The sequence below is a fragment of the Poecilia reticulata genome, chromosome 16 (genome assembly GCF_904066995.2).
Source record: "Poecilia reticulata chromosome 16, P_reticulata-male-v2, whole genome shotgun sequence".
NCBI classification, from domain to species: Eukaryota; Metazoa; Chordata; class Actinopteri; order Cyprinodontiformes; family Poeciliidae; genus Poecilia; species Poecilia reticulata.
In genome coordinates this window covers 13,068,918-13,089,847 of record NC_088845.1, presented here as the reverse complement: position 1 = coordinate 13,089,847, position 20,930 = coordinate 13,068,918, and the positions used below count along the sequence as shown (strand labels likewise).

The window sequence follows — 20,930 nt, the reverse complement described above, 5'->3', positions numbered from 1 at the left end:
CAAACATGAGTTAGTTAGCTAATTCAAGATTAGTATCCAAGTTTAGCAAGTGAATCACCTTTAGCAGAGTGGATAAAATTTGCCTTTGGTAGCAGACATGCTAATGTTAGCGTTTCAGATAAAAGTAGCCAGCTAGTTAATAATTTGGGTTTCATTTATGTTTGGGTTCCTTTGTTATTGCTCAACAGGTCTTGCCGTATTCAGGTCATTATTATTTTGTATTACAGGTGTTGCCATACTGTATATTTTGATATGGAAACAAATACAGGGCATGTGTTACTGATGTTGATACTGATAGAGATGATTTTTATTCTAATAGTTTGATATATAAAACTTTATGACACTGAGGTGTTTTGGTGATTTTTTTTTCCTTTGAATTATATTGTTAAAACCTTAGAAAGAATTTTAACAAAGTTTAGAACTGTACAAAATGAACAAGATAAACAATAAACAAAATGACACAAAACTAAAATAAGATGTCATAAGGGTATCTGAAGGTATACATCGGATACAGATACAATACTATTGATATTATTAAGATAATATTGATAAGTTAAGATAAAATACTCTATTTTGTATTTGTGTTCTGTTCTATCTAATCTTTGGATTTTGTTCTGATTTATTTGTGTTATTATTTCCCCTCTGGTTTGTAGCCTTTGAGTCCTAGTTTAGGCTTCCTGTGTTAAAGGTTTATCTTTTCTCAACATGCTAAATGGTTCTCTAACACAGTGAATCATTATTCCTCACCTGTATCTAATGTTATTCTCCACACCTTTGTTAGTGTTTATCCCTCTGGTTTTGCTGTTTTTTCTGGTTCCTTCTGTGACATGATCCATTTCTCTGCCTGTTTCACTGTCCATCTTAGTCTTGTTTACCTTGTGAGTCCTGCAGGTTTAATGTTTTTTTTAAAAAAATTATTATTATTAATATTATTTTTCATGCTGATCCCAACATCCTGTCTGTTTGCTCTGGAAGAGGCGACCCCTCTTCATTCCACACTCCAGAATAACATGCACGTAAAGTTAATTGGTTACTCTAAATTACTCATTATAGTTGCCTGTGCTACGCGCTTCTCTACTGCTGTTCAGTACGTAACTCCCTCCCCCAGGCGGCTCTGATTGGCTGAGCTGCATGCTGGAATATTCAATCAGACACCTTGCTTGCAGCTGTGATTGGACACAGCCGGTGCAGTTATGTAAATGAGCACCTGGCGGCGCCTGCTGGCCCGGCTGCGGAGCCCGGAGAGCAGGCGGTGTGGCTGGGGCTCGCATTCAGAGAGCGACCAAGGAGCGGAGACCTTCCACGGTGCGCTCCTCCATGGTGTAGCTCATATATGGCCGTCCTTCTTTGTTGACAAGTCTTAAATATCTGTGTCTTTGGAGTGACAAGTGGAAGTCGGCGCTTACAACAAGAACATTTGACTGTTTTCTGAGTTTTGGCTGAACTACAGACTCCGGACTCTTGGATTATTCTGAATTATTCTGGTGGACTCGTGTAGTTAAAGGCATTGCTGTATAAATACAGCTTACCCCCAAAGTTTGGACCGGTGTTACGACACTCTTCTCCCTGTTTTTCTAAGGTAAGCGCAGATAAAACTCGCGTAATGCCGTGCGCTTTCCTCCTCTCTTTGCGTTTACTCCATAATAAGCGGATATAATAATATTGCAGTGGATATTTCCAGCCTGCTGCCCGTGTGTTTGTCTGTGTGTCTGTCTTGGTTTGGCGTCTGTGAGTCTCGGTGAGATCTGGACATCGGCCACAGGCTCGTTGACGCGCGGATCAGCTCCCAGCAATGCGCCCCGTTTTATGCGCGTTTGTGCGGGGGGACGCATTTGGGCATCCAGCGACTGCGTAACAGAAATATTCCGACTGGGCGCATCATGGTGTTGACTTGTTGACCAGTCAGGATATGGGGCATGTTTATATTTTAAGTCCGGACTTCGCCTTAATCATTCAACACATGAGATTAATTTATTCTAAGCAAATCCCATTGAAGGCAACTTTGCGGATTTCGATTACGTTACGGCCACTAACTAGTTTCTTCATTAGGTTTAGTCAAATATAACAAAATCTGTCTTATTAACTGTGCAAGCTCACAGAAAAGTCTTCCCACAGCATGATGCTGCCACCTCCATGTTCCCTGGTACGGGACGGAGAGATTCGGATTAGTTTTTTTGGCATAAGCGGCGTGTTTTGCATGCATTTCTTCCTGCCAGTCGACTATAAGAAGTACATTTGTGGTGTGAACTGACTAATGAATGCAATGATTTTTTTTATTCTTTTGCTCATTAGATTACTTCATGGAGTCCTGTTCTGATAAATTACAAAGTCCAGACTTGTTGACTTTAGTTCCCTCACTTTTAAATTGATTTTCTGCCTGTCATTATTTTCTGGAAGACTCAGTATTGATTGATAACTATCATACTTTCATTAATTTCTCTCTCACACACGCACACGCACACACGCACACGCAGACACACACAATTAACCCTGGACCCTGGCAGCAGCAGCGCAGGTGAGGCTATAAGACTACCAGCTTTGATTTCTCTCTCCTCCAGCTGGAGAGGAAAAGCTGACTCGTATCATATTGTTTATCATTTATCATGATGAATTCTGGTCATTATAAGAATTTTGATTTATTCTTGTCACAATAAATTCCCATTAATGATGTTTACAAACCCAAACTGTCCCTGTTATCAGGATTCATAGTTTTGCTATTTTCTCCACCGTTTGTTGAAGGAAAGCATAAAAAAAAACAACCAATAAATTTGAAAATACAGCTACAGTGTGTAAACTGTTGATGCTAATCCCACTTCTTAACACATTAATGGATGTTTTTTAGCAGCATTTGTGTTTGTGGGGCTATAATTGCCATGACTCAGTCACACAGTTGACGAAAAAAAGATGCATCATCACTTTTTATTGTTACAATAGTTCTGCAAAAATATTGTGATAAAACTTTTAAGTCCTGGTCAACAGAGCCAAACCCGAAGCCATCTGGTGCTGTGTTGATCAAGAAAATATTTCAGATTCTGAAGAAACGGCTCCAACAGGATGTTTTCTGTGGTTTGAGTCGTTGGGAGAGGGCAGCAACAGTGAAATGATTGTTCTCTCTTATTCTCAGAGCAGAACTGTGTAAATAAATCACAAGGTTGTGCTCAAAAACTGTGTGTTTTGACTTGAGGGGCAAGGTTAAAACGCGGGAGGCATTGCTTTCTCCTCAGCGAAGTGAAGGTAGCCCGATGGAGGCGTTAAAACAATCCTTTTGGCTGCAGGTCACTGAGCAGGCAATTCAGAGGAGGAGCACCATTGTTAAATTGTTTGGAGGAGGAGAAGGGAGGAGATGGGGTGTCTTTGCTTTTCACAAGCAGAGGCTGTAAAATAATTTCCTTTTTTCCCCCCTGCTCCTCGTCCCTCCTTCTTTGCCTCTGGAGCGACGGCGGAGGGATAAAGAGAGGAGGAACTGGAAGTGTGATGCACAGTTCCTCCCAGCCAGCACATGTCTGCTGGATCTCTGTCTAATGGGCATCTGGCTGCTAATTCCTCCACTGTCTCCCACGAGAGCCATTGGCCCCGTGAAGCTGCTTTTTTTTTGTCAGCTGTGCAGCCCGAAGGGACCAGGAATAGTTCAAATAGTTGGACAGACCAGCTGTGTGAGTATAAGACCTGATGGACGGCTTCTTCTTTTTATTGATTTGTCTCTGCAGTTTTGGGACAAAGTGACGTTAATTGGTTTGTGTGATTTGAGATGAAGGATGGCCTGTACTTTGGGAGTGGCTGTTTGCTTCTGTGTTGATTTATCAGAGAAGTGAAGACTCAGCGAGAGGAGTCTTAGGAAAATTATCTCTTAATGTCGAGCTAGAATTAAGGTAAAGTTGCAATCAGGCATGAAAAGACCTTATTATCGTCTATTGTTGCAAACGCCTTTATTCAAAACAGAAAAACAATTATTTCTAACGCTATTATTAAGGTGATATAAGACATTAACTTTATGTCTCGTCTGTTGGATTTATGTTTTAGTTTTATCTTTGTCCTGGTTTCAGTCATGCATAATAACAGTTTCACCATGAAATTACTTTATTTAAATTTCTTTTTTTAGTCAGGTAACCTCACAAAGTCCTTTTACTATTTGAATTGTTTTTGCATATAGTTTGCTCATCTATATGCAAACTATATGCATATAGTTTGCATAATTTTAATATTAAATTAAAATTTTAAATATTTTAATTTAATATTTAAAATGCTGTCAGTTTGATGTCGATTGTTGCTATTGTAGTAATAAGGTCAATCTAATTACTATTTACTGTCTTAGTGATGCGTGAACTTATGGAACGATATGAAATGATCATCTAGCCGCTGTAACACACTAAACCTGGTGACGGTTTGAGGAAATGTGCTCATTGCAATAATATTATTAGACCTTTTTGTCAAGTTGCTGCTGATACTAAGCAGGTTAATTCGTCTCTCTTGCCTTGAGTGCAGCCTGCAGTCGGCTGCTGAGTAGAGAAACTCGTTTCTCACCAGCTGCAGATTTAAAATGGTCCGAATGAGAGTGTTCGGATCTCCTTTTGGTTAGATCAGACGCATTTCCAAACATCTGAAATTCTTTATTTTTGCAAGGAGAAGTCGTTGTAGCCTTCCTTCATCCAGCTGACGGGTAGTACGGTGCCACAAGCTGAGGAGGAGTGTTTTCAGAAGAAAAGCAGCAGGAACTTGTGACCCAGACTCTGGGGTGAGCGTGCGTTTATTTCTTCTGTGAATTGGCGCTATATAAATAAACTGAATTGGATTGGATTAACTTGAAATCTGCAAATTTACAAACAAAGTTGAAAAAAAAAATGGTAAAGATTTGATTAGCCCAAAGATTTATGTGAGCATTATTGTTTTATCCTGCTTTAAATGAGTTAGAAAATTAATCTTTGTTGATGCTACCTTTAGCTACACACAATACACTTACAGAAGATTTCAGAGGGGCACTTTTTCCTCTTTGTGTTGTAGCTCCCCCTAGTGGCAGTGTGTGAACGACCCTGCTCATGCGCGAACCAAGTAGCGCTGCGACCCAAACTCTAGTTCAGTGGACTAACCTGGGTTCGATCGAACCCCAGGGGTTCGGCGGAGCCTCTGCCGCGGAGGTAAAGACACACTGTGTAAAGTCGTGATGACTCGCCGCTTTGCCGTCACTTACTGCAGAAGATCACGTTACATTGCTTAGCCAATCAGAGGATCACGTTACATTGCTTAGCCAATCAGAGCTGCGGAGGAGCACTGATTGAAGGAGCTCCACTCTCAGCATGGATTTGAACTTCTGTCTTTAATTACTTCAGCAAAGCTCACAGTTTTTACCAAATTCTGTAGCTTTCGGTGTACTTCCAAATCTGCTCCTTAGTCGCATCTTTTTGGGGTTGCTACTGCCTCTAGTGGCGTGGGGGTGGTAACACAATTAATATAATTACATTACTAAATCAGAATACCTGAAAAATTTATTTATTATTAATTTTTCATTCTTTTAAGAATGTAGAGCTAATTAAATGATCTAAACAAGACCTTAAAGTGGTTCCAGTTTCTGTCTGTCGATGGCCAACCTGTTGAAATTGTGGCAAATTTTAAATACCTTGGGTCGTTCCTGGACAGTCAGCTCAACTTTGCTGAAAACACTGACTATATCTTTAAGAACTGTTCTCAGAGACTCTACCTTTTAAGAAGACTTGGTGATCATGGGGTGACCCAACTACACTCTAGTTGGGTCACCCCTGTCTTGAATTTGGGGGTTAAAAAATCATATTTTATTTATTGCTACAGAAGGGTTCAGTGAACGCGCATATGAAACTGGTGGGTTCGGTACATCAAAAAAGGTTAAGAACCACTGCTCTAGTTATTCCAGTCAAAATAAAAAAATAAACCCAGTAACTCCGGTGTTTTTCCTGTCGAGCTTTGAATCCGCAGCATTTTAAAATCCCTGGTTTGCCTCAGTGTGGGTCTCTGGCCCATTCATTCTTAAGTTATTGTTGCTTTTGAAAGCACAGCGATTCATTCAAACAGAGAAGTGGGGCTGATGTATTTCTGGTTTCAGTCTGGTTAATCAGTGACCTGAGTTCAGTTTGTTGTCTGGGTCTTTGTTCTGATTTCGCTCCTCCCTTCACGACTCGCTTCTGTTTGAAAAGACTTTCAGCAGGTGAATGGAGAGCCTGCAGCAGCTTTGAATTTGTGTCCGTTGAGTCATTGTGTGGGCCCCATGCGATAATTGAGCCACATGTTTTGCACAGTTGCCTGATCTTTATGGCTAACGGTCTAATGTGGCTGGTAAAGCACACGAGAGAACACGGTGATAACGGGTGTTTTCAATCCATACGAGCAGGTTTTTTCTGCGTCGTCTCTGGCGGCGGTCGTGTGTTAATCAGAAAGTCTGCTGCTGCTCATAATTGGCTCCCGACAGGCTGAGCAGGAAGGCCGGTGGAGGAATTCATTCAAGTCTAAGGAAGCAGCACCACCACTATTCTCTCTCACACTCTTCAGCCGCCTCTTTAATGGGAAGGAAAACCAATTGAAGACACAACTCGGCTGGCCACCATGACACCAAGTCTAGACTTTTCAATTGAGTTTGGAGAAAATGTGGCTGCATGCATGTCAGAAACGCAGTAAAACAGATTAATGAAGTGGTTAGACTTTAATCGAGATGTGGGTGCAGCTGGGCAACAAATCAATATATATTGTGATAGACCTGTGATCAGTACCAATACATCCGATAGTATATTCAATACTTTTTAAAATCTGGATCCAGAACTGCACAGCATTCTGGGAGATGTAGTCAGAGGAAACGTTTTAACCTTTCATAGACAGCTAAGCTACGCTGGTGGCATCAACTAACTAACTCAATCACTCTTTGGTTACCTAGCAACAACCTGCTGAGCAACTTGTGGTTACCTAGCAACAACTTGTTGAGTAACTGGCGCAGCAGTAGTTTAAGTAAAGGCTTAAAAATAATAAAGTGTGGAGTGAAAACTGTAGATAAAACGGGAAAAATCACACCACCAGTTTGGCAACATTTCAGATATTTAAAACAAAATCAATAATTATCTGATACGAAACGCTGGTGTCTTGATAACATTTTTCAGTCGAATCGTCCAGCCCCGGATCTTTAATATTCCTGAACCTCCGTTGTTTTTAAATTTTCACATCTACAGACTCTTCGTCATCCTCTCACTCCTTCCTAGTACTTTTCATCACCTGGTGTATATTTTCCTGAAATTCTGACTTTCTTTACCTCTGAGCACAGATTTCCCACCTTTCACCTTCTATCCTCTTTAAATCAGGTTTAGATGTTTTATTTGTCCTCCTCTGCTCATTCATCATATCTCCGGTCTGCTTTGTGCTGTCCTCGCCGTGCCCGATTATTTATCTATTTGCTCTTTCCATCAGCGACGCCTTGCCGGGGCTTAGATGTAAGCACTAACGGGATAAAATTTCCTCAAAGGATTTTGCAACATGTCTTATCGAGGCCTTTCAAAGCTTTGCTCCTTGTCTGGTTTTAGATCAAGAAGCTCTGTGTTTGTCCGAAAATTAAACGTGGTGCCTTTTGAAGGTCATCGTATAAAGAAACAGACATTTTCAGTAGAGTCCAGCAGCTCACCCACTGGTTCATTTCTCACCTCATCTCTTCTTAAAAATCCAAAAATGTTCACATGCAGAAATACTCCTGGTTTATTATGTTTTATTTAAACATTTTTCACATTTTAACCATAAACTTCTATATATTTTATTGGCATTTCATGTGATCAACATGAGGTCACTCATATTTGGGAAGTCGTATTTAAAACGGCCATCTAGACACTTATCAAATCCAAAGATAGTTATTCATATTTTAGCAGTTTAGTGGGTTTTATCAGTACGTTTTGGAACAAGCGGCCCTTTGAAAACATTAATAATCTAGATATGGCACAAATTAGAGATGAGTTTGACACCCTTGCCCCAGATAAAGTCTGGTGCAGCCAATCCCACAATTGGTAAATATCATAGTCCGGGTCTGTGAAGGCCTAAAATGTTTGTTTGTGAACATTAGTGAACGAGCAGCATCATGAAAACCGAGGAGGAGATCGGAGAAGTCGGGTGGAGTTTTGGAGAGAAGCTTAAAGCAGAACTAAGTCATGAAACGATATTCAATCTGAACGATAAATCAATAACAATATTATATCATGATAAACATGTGAGAAATATCAATAGGCAATGCCGATGATGGACTCATCAATAATTTCACTTGAGCCTCTCAAGGGAAGCTGGGGAAGTTGGTGGCTTCAACTCACTCACTCTTTGGTTACCTAGCAACAACTTGCTGAGTAACATGTGGTTACTAGCAACACCCTGTTTAGTAACTGACACAGCTGCAGTTTAAGGTTTTGCCAAAGTGCCTCATAACTGTGTAAAAACAGTGTGGAGAGAAAACTGTGGATAAAGTAGGAAAGGTCGCGCCATCAGCTTAGCTGTATTTCAGATATTTAAAACAAAAAAAATACCCCTAATCAATAATGATCAACATCGACTAACATGGATGGCTTATCTTGATGTGTTTTTCATCATATCATCCAACCAAGCTTTGCACATCTTCCTCAGCTCTGTTCAGTTTATCTTTTGAAAAAGAAAAAGCCAAACGCAGACGAAAACCTGGTTTATGACCTTCCTCATGAACCACTGGGCTGGCGATTGAGAGCATGTGTGTGATGGAGTAGCAGAATCAGCTACAACTGAATCCGACTGAGAATCTGTGGCAAGACTTTAAAATGGCTCCTTTTTTTTCAGATGCTCTACATCCAATTAGATTAATCTTGCTGTTTGGCAAAGGAGAACGAGCCGAAACGCCAGCGTCTGGATTTGGAAAGCATGTAGACACTCATCCTAACACACTTGCAGCTCTGATTGAAAGCAAAAGTGTTTCCACAAATTACCGATTCACTGAGTGAATGCAAATGCTATCCGTACTTTTCCAGATTTTTGTTTGCAACAAAATTGTTTATCCATCCCACGTAATTTCCTGAGCTGGTTTGTGTTGATTTGTAGCCCCAAAAAAATATATTTCTGGTGTTTGCATGACAGAATGCAGAACGGTTTAATGGTCTGAACAGTTTTTCAAGACTCTATAACTTGACTGGTTTGAATGATGGAGTGAGTATTTCTGCTTTTTTATCTTCAGTGTGTCTGTTGGGTTTAGCTCCAAGGCTAAAAATCAGCTTTATTAAAAAAAGAATGATTTCAGTGAAAAGTAGAACTCCTGTATTCCCAGTGCCACCGCTGTAAATGCTTCCTTGGCAGCCCACTCCAGGTCATCCTACTCAAGTGTAAAGTTTGGCTCCAGGCTGAGAATCTGAGCAGACCAACAAAATCAACCAGAAATTTTCTGCACACCTTCTTTCTGTTGGAGATTTTCTTCTGTTTCTGACCCTTTAATGGGGAAAATCCCCACAGAATGATGGGACCTCCACCATGTTTAGAGGCGGTAATGCCAACCTGACTCCAGGAGAAAACTGCATTCAGATTATTTGTCTCCATTTCTTTAATGCAGTACAGAAAACCAAAAACGGACGGGACAATTCAAAGACTTGAGCTTTGAAATGCAAAAATAAACCAAAAGAGTCTGAATTGGGTCTGGGCTTAAATTTAAAATCTGATTTCATTTTATTTTATTTCATTTCGAGTATTGAACATTTTGTTTTCTTGCTTTCTTTTCTAAAAAAAAATTACAAATGACAAATATTTTCAAGAACCTTTGTTTCTGCAAGTTTTATGATAGAGTATCAGGACCATATAATATAGTTGTAAAATTAGCAGAATAAACACGCAATTTTACTAGAAAACGATCTGAAAATTGAGGAAAAAGTCGTTTTAATGCAAAAGAAGTTTCAACAAGGTTGTTCGCAGTCCTGCTACTGATATTTTCATACACTGAATAAAAGAAAAAACTTTTTTTCTCGGTGTATGAAGTCTCACCAAACTTTTCTTAAATTAGCTTAGTTAGAATTACCAAAATTATTCCTGTCTGCTCAACGCCAGAAAACGTTATGAGGTCAGTGTCAGGGATAATTGTCTTTTTAAATAGATTTTTATTCAGTGTATGCATTTGTCTGGTTTCAATGGTAATGTGATGCTGATTTAGTTTAAAATATTAACTTTTTCCTTCTAAAATTGATAATTACTTCACAAGATGATTAACATTCCTCATTTAATATTTCTGTTAGTTCTTAAATTTACTACTTCATTCTCTTAATATTAAAATCCTGATTTTCCAGAACTCAAATCTTCAAAAACTAATAATTAAATTAATGAATCAAATTAATTAATCGCCCAGCTTTAGTCTGAATACTTAACAGAATATTTCCACCTGAGTTCTGGCTGCTGTTCTGTGATTTGAGGATTCGTGAAAGAATAAATAACCCATGTTACGATCACTCAGAGAGACACGGGAGAGCGCCAGACGTGGAAGCACACTCAACTTCTTGAGCCAGTTTCGCAAATTAATCTAACATGCATGCTTCTGACTGTGGGAGGAAACCGGAGTACCTGGAGAAAACCCAGAGAGAACATGGAAAACCCTCCCAGAAAAGGATCCAGCTGTGATTTCTGACCACAGACCTTCTCCTTGTGTCGCCACAACGCAAACACTGTAAGTTATAGCAAATTATTAATAACTTAGAGCCGGTCTTTGACTCTGCGAGCTTCGGTATCGACGGTAAAGCACAAAAATCCAGCAGCTGACAGGTAACAGCTCCCCAATATATAATTTCTCATCTGTAATACATTTTTTATGACCTCATGAAAAATAACTGAAGTGATTCGCTCCTACAACACTGTTGGGCTTTGATGTACAGTTACTATCCTTTTCTTGGCCCGGTGTCGGCGCCCAGCACCTCCCCGGCACACAACGCAGCCCTGCTGCTGACGGCTCAGCAGGGGGCTCCGCCATGTTGGCTGGTAGCTGCAATGTAGCCCGAAGGACAAAGAAATGCTCTAGAAGTATTTGACTCGAGTTTTCAAATCGCATTTTTCCACTTTTTTAAAAAAAAACAAAGCATCCTGTCATTGTAAACAAACGTTGACTCTCCAGAAATCACTTTAGGTTATTTGCCTGGCTCTGGAGCCACAAAAGGTTTCTACATACCTTTTTTCCAGCCTCTCTGAAATTTATGATGCTCAGTTAATGATCTGATGAGAGACGGCATCCAGCTGAATCCAGTGAGCTGGAACCAGCCGTGAACCTGCTTCCTTCACACATTTCAGCAACGTGCTGGAGGTGGTGCTTGTTGCCTTTGGAAAAAGGTGGCGCTCTATAAAAGATGGAAGGAGACCGTTTTTTTTTTTTTTCTCCCCCAGTTCACACTAAAAAAGAGTTTTGTTTAAATTCACTTCAGGCATTTAAAGTGAGTTGTATTCGAAGCTGAAATATCTAAATCTCATTCTTTTATCATGTGTGTTTGCAACAGTAATAAACTGTTTTATTATGGCCAAGTTTATAAAACTGCTGCTGTTCCTGACATTTTTTTTTAAAGGTGACCTACTCTTCTTTCTTGAACAGGTTGGCATAGGTCTATGGCCTACACAAAACATGCTAAAAATAATATTTAGATGATGAGATTTTAGTCTTTTATAATGAGCTGTTTTAAGGCGTCTTGTCACTTTAAATTCAAGTAAGCTGCTGCTGGCCACGCCCCCGGCCGCCCCCAAACTCAACATTTACACACTGGCATGGAACTCTCCTTGGGTTGCTAGGTAACGGCTGGGCTTCACTGGGGTTGCCCAGTGGGCTTCACTGGGGTTGCTAGGTAACGGCTGTGCTTTTCTGGGGTTAGTAGGTGAAGGGTCGTGCCTGCTGATTTGTGACGTTACATTGTGGAGGTTTTTGAAATGGCTCGTTTTCCAGACACCAAAAAAACATCAACATTTGCCCAAAACCAGTTGGTTGGGGTTTTTTTTCTTTTTTTTTTTTTTAGGGTTTGGACTGTTTTTAGAAGCAGTTGAGATCCAAATGGAAGTACAGAAAAGTGCAAAATGTGAATTCAGGAACAAAATAAGTCAAAAACATTTTGACATACATTTATTCTTTAAAGTGCTACAAGGTTCTATTATAATTAAGAAAACAAACCATAAATGAAAAATGAAGATTGTTATTTTGTCTCTGTTTCCCCTGTATGAAAAATGACAGAATCCACCAAGCTGCAGCTTCCTGGCTAAATGTTTGAGGTTTAAACCGAGTAAAACTTCTTCAAAATGTTGAGGCATGATGTTCTAAGCCTGAGCACCTGATGCAACATGGCCTATTTTATGTGGAAACATATTCTTCACCAAGCTTTAAAAATGTTTTTTTTTTCTTTCTTCGGTTTAATTTGCTCAGTTCTGTTAGTTGCACCGGCTCTTACTGTTGTTGAAACTGATCTGAAACGTGCATAAAGAGTGTTGTAACTCCTGAACATGGCGAGCATGTGGTCTGTCCTTTTCTATTTTCCTCATTTCAAACCGTCTCATTGTTAAAACGTTAAAAGCTGTGTTTTCTAGCAGCGTTTCCAGCACACGTCGTACCTCCTGCGGTTCAGGACACTTCTAATACTCACTAATGGCTCTTGGCAAAGCAGGCGATTTTAAAACCTTCTTGGAATATGTTAGACAACCGTGTTAAACATCAAAGGCTACTTTTCTTTTCCAATATGTCTCCTCTGCATATGACGAATTTGAGCTGCAGCAGCCACACTGAGTGGGCTGGATGCGTCTATCTCTCTCTCTCCCTCGTTCCACCAGGTCTGGACGGGTACATTACCATCAGGAAACCGTTGTGCGATGTGTAATTTAGCTCTTTTTGTCCTGATGAGAGGGAGGAGGAGGGCTGGCAGCGTGATGGAGGCATCAGCCTGAGGCTTTTAACAGAGAGGTGTTTGTGTGGCTACAGCCTCAGCAAAGCTCACTCTTTATACTAACCAGGTCGCCACATTTTTGATCCATTGTTTGGCTTTTGTGGCAGTGAAATGCATTTATGCTGCTGTAGTTAAACATTAAATGTCAGAAACGGTTTAATTTCTCCTGAGCTGGAAGCCATTAGAAATGAGCTGAAGACATCTGTTGGAGGGCTGGGTTAGGCCCGACTGCTTTTCTCACTTTGACTCAAAACGCTGAGCCTCACTGATCTCATTCCTGTATGACTTGATCTCTGCTGTGCTCTTCGTTTCTGCCTCGGCCTCCTTGTCTTCTCTTGTTCCCCAGCTCTCAGTTTCAATCGCAGCTCACTGAATGTAAAACTGTCAACCTCCTGCAGGCGATGAGATGATTTTTTTTTTCTTTTTTCTCACGCTTGTTCTGTCATTCCTAGTTCTTTCGTGTGAATGCTGCTGGGAATTTTCCTTCATGACCATCCACTGCTTGTCCATCTGTGGCTGTTTTCTCTCTGTAGTTTGCGACAGTAGCGTGGAGCCGTCACATGTCTCTGCTTTCGCTCCGTCCTCCACTCCAGCCTTCGCTTGTTTCCTGACAGCTGCCAGTGAGATCACAGATTCAGGCTTCCTGCATGTTCTCCATGTCAGAATTTCATAGAAAAGTTTTCACAGAAAAAAAAAAAAGATTTTTACAGTGGTCAGGTTTTAAATATGGAAACTTCAAAATCTGAGGAATGAATGGATGGACAGTCAGAAAAAGAGAAATGGAGGAATGGAAAAAAAAGATGGATGGAAAAACAAAGATTGTGGATAAATAGCTGGGTGCATAGGTAGAATTGATTTTAGAAATAATCACCAACTAATTTAATAATCGATTAGTCATTAGCTGGAGTATGCACACTGACAAAAGACGACTTATTGAAAAATCAACATATTCAGAGACGTAATTTAAAAACTAAACATATGCAGCTCCTTCCAGGATTTTGCATTTTATCACAGAAATCCATACAAAATCAGCAAATCCCTAAATTTCTCTACACTAATGTATAACTGAGTATATTGCAAATTTTCTACAAAAATAGTCAAAAACGTTTAGTTTAAGTGAATAACTTCTCCTTTGATGTAGCAGTTTTCTTCTGTTGCCTCAGCCTTACTTGGTGTCACTTTATAGTTTAATATTGAGTAACAAATTAAGCTTTTTAATGTCTTTAAAGAACAGAAACGTTTCTGTTCTTTAATCTGTCTGCTTGCTGTGTTTTCTGATCTTTTTTTTCTTCTATATGTCGTTTTTGGAGGAGCTTTAGTGAGGGAAACGTATCGCAAAACTCCTTGCAAATATTTCTAATGTAGCAAAATTTAAACACAAAAATTATCCTAAAATCCTCAGAGGACAATAGCAAAACCTTTGCACATCCCTACCCTACATATTGATCATATATGCATATAAAGCAAGTTTTTCATGTCATTAATACTGATATGTTTATCTTTAGTGGCTGAGACGCTGAAATGGTGGGGAGGTTGTGTAATCATAAAGAAAGAAAATGTTCTTCATTTCAATACGCAATAACAGAGGCACAATTAATGATTTGTTTTATGAGTAAATGGATAAGTAGATTAATGGACCATTAATGGAGGACTCGATGATTAATGGATGGTTATTTAAATATTGAGGCCTGAATGGATGCATTGACTAGCATCCCTTAACCCAAAAGTTTGTATAAATATAAAATCCTCAGATTAAATCTCAGTTTTTCTTCCAGACTGAGTTGAATTCGAGATGTTGGCTGTAACACGTCGACTCAAAAGATAACACTCAGCAGAAATGTCTCATTAACACGGCAACGCCGCCTCATTCCTGCTGAATTTCCATCCCGGGTTTTGCAGCCACACTCCAGGTCAGACCCTGAGTCAGCTTTCCCCGGGCAAGAGCAAAGGTTCATTCCCAGGTATCTGATAACCTCACTTCTACCGAAAGTGAGACGAGCCTTTCATTAACGGGCTTCCACCAGAACCCGGACCCGTCTCATTCCTGTTGGGTTAAAGCTGGGAAAAGGAGCTGAGAACGGTTCGGCTGCTTGTTCCAACATGTGAGAAGTTTCTCGCCTCAAGAAACATCTCTGTGTTTGAGCTACTGTCAGTCCTGTCAAGTTTCCCACAGGAAACTCTAACCCTCTTGTTTTTCAGCGCTCTTCATTTGCATTCACACAAAGAGCAAGTCGATGTGGTTCACACGCTGCAGCTAACACGCCGCCCAAGTGCTAATAAGGCCTTTATGGTTATTTATTTATTTATTTATCTTTCAATCTCATGCTTCAGCTCTCAGTCTTTCTTCTTTTTGTTCATTTCTGTTTTTTCTTTCCTCACAGAAGCTCCTTCTGGGTCAAGCAGTCTTTCCCTGGCGATTGCTTTCTTTGATACAGCGGTTCTGGATCACTGTGTCCCAGCACCAAACTCAGATTTTTACTGTAACAGAGGCTGAAATATAACCTGGTTGGGCTTTTGTGTTTCCAATTTCTAGTTTACTACTTTCTGTGAAGACTAACAAAATTCTTATTTTTTGTATCATTCACAAGCTGGTAATTGGGATAAATATTTCAAAAATCATTTATCATACTTGTATGAATAATTGATTGTTTGATTGATTAGAAAATGTAACCCAGGACAGTACTGGAAATGCATGAAGGAACTGCATCCATATTTTAGTTCCTGGTTTTCCATTTTCTTTGAAGTCGCTGCCTGACATGGTAATATTCAGTTCCTCTTTAAAGGTTATTTAGATGTGCATATTTTGCTTATAGAATGCATCATGGTTTCACAAATCATGTTTGCCCTTAAGCTGCTGTCACGGTTTCACATGTTGCTCTCCATTTTTCCAAACCTGTTTTTCATGCTGGTCCAAAGATGATGAACTGAGGCAGATTAAATCCCTGTCATGTTGGGAAAACTTTGATGCTTATGATGTTTGGATTGGGACAAAGTGGGATTTTCCCATCAACTTTAACTTGATGTTTGTTTGACTAAATTCAGTCCTCTGCATACAATAAATTATTTGTCTTTTTAGGCTGAAAAAATGGTCGACTCCCTTTCCATGTCAGCCACTTCCAGCATTTCACATATCCTTCATAAATGTAGACGGAGCGTCTGCATACTGTCGAGATTAGGGCTACATTCACACTTATTTAACTTTTTTATGGTAATCTGAATGGTCTAATTCCAACCTTTTCATCCCACAAACATTCAAATGTCACCACTTGCATCAGGTAGTTTTTAAAGTATCTGCAGTCTGAACGGTCATGTCACGTTTTTACATCTTTGACGGAGGACTTGCTTCATATTTCTGCATTGGAAGAAGCCTGAGGTGATAAATGGGGAATAAATTATGGCTGAAGCATCACTATCCCACCACTCCTGGTTCTGACTACATATTCAAACAGATTTACCTGCAGAACTCGGTCATTTCTCCACAAAAGGTCATTGCTATTAATTGAGCATCCTCTATCAACACCAAGTCCTCGTCAAGTTTATTTATATAGCACATTTCAGCAACCAGGCAGCTCAAAGTGCTTTACATCATTAAAAAACACAAAAATGCAAAGTCATAAGAGATGCAGCCAACAAGTGAAACAACATTTTGTCTGATGGCATTATTACACACCAGAATGTTTTTCATTGTTTCAGCTGTTTTGCAGTTTTCTGGAAGTTTGTTACAGATTTACATTTTTGTGACATTAGTTCATTTTCACTAATGTTTCTCATCCAAAAAAGGTTTTAGAAGAAAAAGTCATTTTCTAATAGTGTATTAATTAAATGTTACATACTTGGATTTCTATAAATTAAATAATAAACACTGATAAGTACATGTGAATTGATTATTGCATCATCATCTCTTTTCTGTCCTGATGGACTTTCTCCTCCTGCTCATCACTCATTGATCCCAGACTCTCAGCAAACCGATCCATATGTGAGAACAAGTCGTGCATTTTGATGCTCATGTTGCTCCATAGTTCAGAAAATTGATCAGATTGAGCAAAACCAATAAGATCTTTGGATTCAGCACATCAAAATTACCCTAAAACGGCTGAAAACCCCAAACAGTATTTTTGCTGTTGACCAGTATAATGAATGAATGCTTAGACAGAACTGCTATTTTATTCTAAAATAAACATAAAACCTGATTTTACAGTGACCAAATCCATAAATTACCATTCCTAGCTTTATGTGGCTCAATCACCCAATGTCTGATTCCGATAACACACAAAACGCCTAAAGTATTACTGCTTCTGATGGGTGTATGTAAACATTTGGCCAGAGTTGTAGGAAAGTTGTACGTTGGACCAGACAGAGCTGTTTTTACGTACTCGGTAGAAAGCACAAAGGGGAATAAAACTGAATTATACAACTGATTTTATTTTTTTTAGCTTGGTGTAGCAACCAGCAAATGACCCAGAGTTTGCTGAGCTCGTTCTTCACCGGGGTTTGTGCTTCCCTTGAGCCTCGCCTCAGGAGTTTCTGTTCAATTCTTGCTGGTGTGTCGTAGATCTGGGCTGAACGTTGCTCCCTTAACACACTGCCCTGCTGCGCCTCTACCACCAGGAAAGAGAATGTGTGTGTTGAACTTGGTGTTTTTTGTTTCTTTTTAATGACTCATTTGATCCTGAGCGGCTAAGCATCCTTCCAGGAATAGTTTCATCACCTTCGACTCTCACTGTGTCTCATCATCCTCTTTCTGTGGATGCAGTTTTTAAATCTGCTTTCAGATCTTGTCACCCTCTTTACGTGATTCATCTATTCTTTAGCGGCGCTTCCCTTCAGGAAACTCAGCAGATTTTAAGGTTCCAGAGGCATGAATGCAACTTCCTTCTGTCGAGGAGAGTCGTGACACATTGGTGGACAATGGATGACGAGCCGGACTAAATGAGACTCGGCTTCCTCCTTAACTCTCTATTTCTCGTTCTAAAACAGAAATTCACAAGAGAAATTTTCTCGTCAGTGGAAGATAACCTGAGTTAAAAGCTGTTTTTAAATTATGGTTTTGTTTAAAATGGAGAAAAAGAAAATCTTTCCAAGTCAACCTGCCTCTATGTGAAAGAGTAATTTTCCTGTTTGCCGACTTATTTGGGGGACTGTTTTAATTGTCACATTGGAGGTTTCTAAGTCCAGACTTTGACTAGGCCACTCCAAAACCTTTCAGAGTTGGTTTTGCTGGAGCTGAAGAAGTAAAGCAACCCCAGAACATCCACCATATTTCACTGTTGGTAGAGCTGAACGATTCATATCAGTCAATATCAATAACCATTGATTAGTTTTTTTTTTACATTTGTGAATACAGCCAAGCTGGTGGCGTGACTCTTCCTGTTTTATCCACAGGTTCCTCTCAAGTTGTTGTGCTCAGTTTCTCCTTTCACTCAAAACCTTAAACTGCTGCTGTTGCAACTACTCTCCATGTCGTTGCTAGGTAACCACAAGTTACTCAACAAGTTGTTACTAGGTAACCAAAGAGCGAGTGAGTTAGTTGGTGCCACCAACCTTGACCACAAGAGGTTGAGCAGATGAAGTCTTTCCTCTTCCTACATCTCCCAGAATGCACTGCGGCTCTGGATCTGAGTTCAGTGAAATTATTGAACATTTTATTGGACATATTTTCTATTGATATTGATCACTTGTCTATTGCGATATATATTATTGATTTATTGCTCAGCACTAGCTGTTGCTATGATGATCTTTTAATGAAAAGCTTTGTTTTGGGAGGCACAACCAAATTTCTCCTGGCAGTCTATAGAATATTTTTTAGTAATCAAGATGTTTTACGACAATGTGAGATGGGTTTTTGTTTTTTTTTAGGAGGGGATTGAGGTATTAAATGAGTCAAGTGAGGCCTGCAGCATTTTTGATGAGTTATTGTTAAGCTCTTTGAGTAACGTTGGTACTCGGGCCACTCCTGGAAAGATTCATTATGGTTTTATAGGAGCAGCAGTGAATAGGGAGGAAGCTGGAAAGAAGCCGTGTATGCAAACTTTTGGCCTGTGGCAGAAAGTCCGTAGGCTGCGATTTGAACCCAGGACGTTTTTGCTGTCACTGTGAAGTGAAAGTGAATAATATTTTTTACATTGAACCAAATAAAATTGCTTGAAAATTGCATTTTTTGTTCATTCAGATCACTTTTTGTGTGTAGATATCTCAAAACTTTTAAAAAGCTGTATGTGGGAATACTTTTTCACAGCCCTGTGTGTTTTTGTAAAATAAGCAAACATACTGACAGTATTCTCTCCATTTTTAGGAGTAAAATCTTCATGCTCATTAAGGGTAAGAAGCTGTGTTGTTGATCCTCTGGAGAAATTATGCTGAGCACTGGTAGTACTTAAATATTTAACCAAAGTAAACTGAAAAATGTTTTCAAGCTGAATGAAGAATCCCCCATGAATAAACTGGCATAAACAAACAACTGCTGACTCCACTCAGAGTGGGTCTTCAGTAAAAAACGAGAAAACTGCGTTTTCCCACCGAGACCGGCACTTCACCCACTCAGAGCCTCTGTCGAGGGTATTTCCAAGAAACCCATCAGATGACCTTGTTTCTCAGGCTGGCAGTGTCCCATCCTTCAAAGTGCTGGGAAGATAAAAGATTGATTCGTGCTTCCCTCCCTCTCCACGGCTCAAAGCCTAATATCGCACACATCCAATTTCCTCACAGGCTCACGGAAATCCAAAACAAAGAGCTCACTTCTCCGTGCCTCCCCAGTGACCATTAGTCACGTCTAACTGGCAGCGTGATGCTTTATTTGGCCGTGGCTGAAGACTTCACACGTTGTTTTCTGTCTGAAACGGTTTTGATAACAAAAATGGAGGGGGAAAAATCGAGGCTTTGGGCTTTTCAGTGTTGGAATTTATTTCCACTTTAAGGTTTGCTCAATTCTTTCTAAACAAAGTGCAGAGTTTTGAAGGGTCTCTCTTGCAGCATGTAATTAGTCAAATTAAAATGACGACTAGCTTTGATGATTTCACTTTTACCAGAGGCGTGTCCTGCAGAAGCCGAGTCCTGCTGACTTCAGTGATCTGTCGTCTTCCACCAGCTCCAGTTTTACTTTTCATTTAATTTGACCAAAGTATCTGAACATACGAGTGGACTGCTGTTACATTTGCTAAATATTAATGGAATAAAGTCTTGACTTTGATCAGATATTCACAGCATAACTTTGATTAAAAATACAACAGTCTCATGCTATCATAGTTTAACCTCATCCGTTTTTGTTCAAAACAAAACGAAACCAAAGAGCCCCATCTAACCATTTTTTTTGTCAAGTTTTTGGTGGCTGAAAAATTACTTGAAATGTAACATCACAAATCCGCAGGCACTGCGTGTTACCTAGCAACCGAAGCGGAACCCAGGCCATTTCCTAGCAACCGAAGCGGAACCCAGGCACATTTTTCAGCTAGTTTTAAGATGAGATCATTTTGTTTGTCCCAGCATAGCACACAGCAAAAATTTTAAATAAGTAAATAAATAATATAAAAATAACAATAAATGTAAAACGATAACAATTAGCAGTGATAGTCTTGAGAACAAACGTGTATTGCTCGGTATATGTTCAACATTTAAAATGCACAGCTCCAGAGATTGTGTGTGTATCATAAAGTCTGATAGCTGCAGGCAGAAATACTTGCTGTAGCATTCCTTAGCACATCTGGGCTGCAGTAATCTTCGGCTATTTTTGGTCCTCTGGCTGTCCACCATACTGCTCCATGTGCTGTACAATGGCTGCTGGAAAAGACAAGTGTTTTGTTTTTGACTTACCATCCAGAAACCACATGTTGTTTTATAGCACCTGCGTGGTATTCTTCCGGAGAGTCAACGTCCCAACGCCCGGTCACCACAGACGCCCCAGTGCTTCTCCTTATCGCTGGAGGAAACGAAGGGGGAAACATGAGACTCTGGACACAATTTACTTTTAGCTTATAAAGTTAAGTCTGACCAAATCTTAGAAGTCCCCTCTTGTGTTCAACTTCACTGGTTCCTTACAACTCCAGCAAT

General features: G+C 39.8%; 1 protein-coding gene across 6 annotated transcripts in view; it reads left to right on the top strand.

Moving 5' to 3' along the window:
- The first annotated feature begins 1,227 nt into the window (after positions 1-1,227).
- ddr1 (discoidin domain receptor tyrosine kinase 1) overlaps positions 1,228-20,930 on the top strand; it is a 93,727-nt gene continuing 74,024 nt past the window's right edge. For 2 of the 6 annotated variants that reach the window (XM_008431354.3, XM_008431352.3), the window contains exon 1: positions 1,228-1,579. The gene's annotated coding sequence lies outside the window, so the exon portion shown is untranslated. Of the gene's footprint in view, positions 1,580-3,466; positions 3,654-4,711; positions 4,733-20,930 lie in introns of those variants that run through there. The other 4 variants (XM_008431356.3, XM_008431357.3, XM_008431353.3 and 1 more) reach the window with 3 other exon arrangements.